The 3,384-nt window shown below is 40.8% G+C and overlaps 1 pseudogene; it reads right to left on the bottom strand.

Moving 5' to 3' along the window:
* Window positions 1-1,767: 1,767 nt before the first annotated feature.
* Window positions 1,768-1,886, bottom strand: LOC120590452 (uncharacterized; annotated as a pseudogene).
* Between the last annotated feature and the right edge of the window lie 1,498 nt (window positions 1,887-3,384).

Genomic DNA, 3,384 nt, shown 5'->3' with positions numbered 1-3,384 from the left:
CAAATCTTAAAAATGATCAATATAATTACTACAAAGTCTTTTGTGACATAGAACAATCTAAAAGCCACAACTCAATTTTTATAGCTAAGAGTAGACCTTAGACCTTGTAAACTTTCACATAGCTTAGTATCACTGCTCTGTCCCTGAGCCTGTACATTCTTAAAATATCTCTGGGGGTATAGTCTAACCACCACTCAAAGCTTTTTTTTTCTGGACCATTATGTCTCACACATATGATGTCTCACAAATTTCTCAAACTTCTGATGGCAGTTAGCTCAGAAGTGCTAGAGAATGCTTCACTGTACATTCCACAGCCACGTGGACCCATTGTTAATGGCCACTCGGACCTGTGAGGATGAGTGCAGTGAGAAATCATGACTCTACAGCCCAAGTTATTCTGCAGAAACCACAATTCCAACAGAATCCAACTTCAACTATTTTAGGCAACAAAGAAAATTAGTGACTCACATAACTGAAAAATTCTGGGATAGATTTCACTTTGGGCATTTCCCAGATGTTCAGATCATGTCACTTTGGTTCTGTTTTTCTATCTCTTGGCTCTGTTTTTCTTCATCTTGACTTCATTCTCAGGCAGGCTTTCTCCATGCAGCAGAAAAGATGACTTGCATTGGTAGCTCTTTGGGGTCCCCAACAGTATTTAAAAGTGTGAAAGGGTGCCAAGATGCACACTTACTAATGGAGCAATCACCATAGCCAAGATTTTTCTTTACTAATAACTGAAAGTCTCATCTATCTATTCATTTACTACTCACCTACTGTGTTCTAGGTACTGATTGGCATCAGAGATACCATGTAGACAGGCCTGGGTCACGTATATGTCCCCCTCTGTGGTGGAAGTGGGGTCAGCCATACCCCAACTATATCAAATGGGCTCGCCAAAGGAAAGTAGATTTTGTTACCGGAAAGAAGAATTTCTGGGTAACCAACAACAGAGATAACATTTTATCACTGTAAATGTTTGTTTACAGAAAACTGAAGTTTCTAATTTGTTTAGGATTAGAACTTACTGAGTTGACCAATGGGACAGAAAATAATGGAAAATCTTTGGAATTTTTTTCCCATGAGATCCAGAGTCCCACTCCACTCAGGTCCCTTTTGTCCAGTGCCCAAGGGAGTGGAGAGAAGCTGGTACAATTGTATCTACGGAGCTTGGTAGTGTGGAAAGAGGGCCAAAGCAAATTCTGCGCAAAGATTTTTAGCTTGTTGAGGCTTGAAAATTTCTTTTCACTAGGGACGGAACCCAATCCTAGTGCTTTCGCCTGTGGCCACGGGATGGTCAGGAAATGACTGTGACAAATCCCAAATAGATTAGCCCATGGGGAATGTTTAGAGGAAAAACCCTGCTCGGATATGGCAGTGAAGGGTGTACAACTCAGCTTCTGCCACTAATGTTGGGCCTATTACGTAAGGAAGAAAAACAATAAAAAACAGGGATGGGATTTCATCTCATCCAAAGTGTATGGCTTGGATTTCTCTGGGACAGAGCCAGTTCTGTCAAATGGGGACAGCTCTGGAAAGGAAGAGGGCTCAGAACTTCCCCGTAGGGAACAGACGCCTGCAGCCTAGGCGGACACTGGCCTGTGACCTCTACCTTAGGCTAGACAGTGCTTTCGTCCATAACCAGCAGGTGATTTTTTATTTTTTTGGTTAGGTGAGGCAACCCTTGGTTGACCTCACAGATTGCAAGGACCTTTTCAGCTTATAATCCTTTATTTTCATTTGATTTTTTATTTATTTTATTTTTTATGCCTACAGCACCTGGACTTCCTAGGTGGTCTCCCATCCAAGTACTTACCAGGCCGAACCCTGCTAAGTTTCCGAGATCAGACTGGATTGGGCTTGTTCAGGGTAGCATGGTCGTAGACAAGTGATTTTTTAAAGCTACTAAATCTTCATACAATTTTGAAAGGCCTTTTGTTACAGACATTTTCATTTTCAAACATACACAAAAGTAGAAGGATTATAATGTACTTACTACCCAGCTTTCACGATTATCAACATATGGACAATCTGGTTTTATCTATATCCCCACCCATTCTTGCTACCCCATGGGATGATTTTGAAGATATATAACAGACATCATAATATTTTAAGTATTTTAAAAAGATTTTTTAAATACTAAAATTCACATATAATGTTTTAATGGTGTCATGGACTGACCTTCGCAAACTTGCAAATCAGAATTAGATAAATCTGGTCCAATAAATAATTCTGCTTTTATCCTTCCCACCCCTCCACGCACCTTCCCCCAAAGTGAGTCATCTCAATCAAGAATAATTATGGAGATATTTGGACATCCCTTATGCCAATAGCATCATCTCAATTATGGGCCTGAGGTCCAAGAATTGTGAATCTGTGCAGGCAAATCCACACAAGCATGCTTTTCTCCCTCCCGGTTTGAAACCGAATAACCTCATCTGGTTTGCCATGCACATCTTTCATTTTTCACTGCCCCTGGCATTGGAAGGAAAACATCGCCTGTGTCTGGATTTCCTCACATGCATCACCAAGGCAACATCAGTTGTGAAACACCAGCATGATTACAGCAGAGATGTCTCTCTTTGTCTGAAAACAGAGTGCAGAGTTCTGAGGGACAGTGCTAATGGCGATAGGGTGCTATGCCTCACAAAGATGAAGGAACACGTCTCAATTTTTAGATCCACAGCTTTTTGGGTGCTTGTGTTCGTTTGTGATTGGATCCTTGCTGATTTCAAAGATAAAACAAGATGATCTCCGTACATAAATAAAATTAACTGGGTAGGCCTGGCAGCTTGCTCAACCCACCTGTAGATCCATACTTGGTGCAGAAGAGGCAGCAGAAGTAGGGGAGAGGCCTTGTCTTATTGACATAGTGTGACCAGTGTGTAGAGTCATAACCGGTAGTGTTATCCAGGATGAAGAATCCAGTTTTAAATTGTAAAATAAAGATTCTTGGGGGAAATTCTGTACAGAGGAAAAATTTAAAAGTTATAGGACCTTGGTATGTATTGACACAGGCCTGTGACTTCATTCATTTGACTGTAATCCATACACATGGGGACCAGGGCTGGTCTTGATATCTACTGTATTTTCAGGGTTCACCACAGTGTATGTCACGTAGGGGTAGTCAACACATACTTGTTAAATAATTGAATGAAGTACTTGGAAGCCACTAGTGGCTGTATCCTTAGCAATTGGTTGCTTCCTGCAGAACTTTTCTGAATGCTTATTGTGCACCAAGTATTATCCTAAGGCCCCCAGAAGTTATGGAGATGATTAAGTTAAAATTCTTGTCTTCAAGAAGTTTATGACTAAGAGTAGGAGAATGGTAAAACTACCTACTGATAAAGCCTCCAGATTCCGTTCAGGAGAAAATAAAGATTT

The sequence above is a fragment of the Pteropus medius genome, unplaced genomic scaffold, assembly GCF_902729225.1.
Source record: "Pteropus medius unplaced genomic scaffold, Ma_sr-lr_union100, whole genome shotgun sequence".
NCBI classification, from domain to species: Eukaryota; Metazoa; Chordata; class Mammalia; order Chiroptera; family Pteropodidae; genus Pteropus; species Pteropus medius.
Note: the sequence above shows the minus strand (reverse complement) of the source record. Positions and strands in the feature narration are given on the sequence as shown.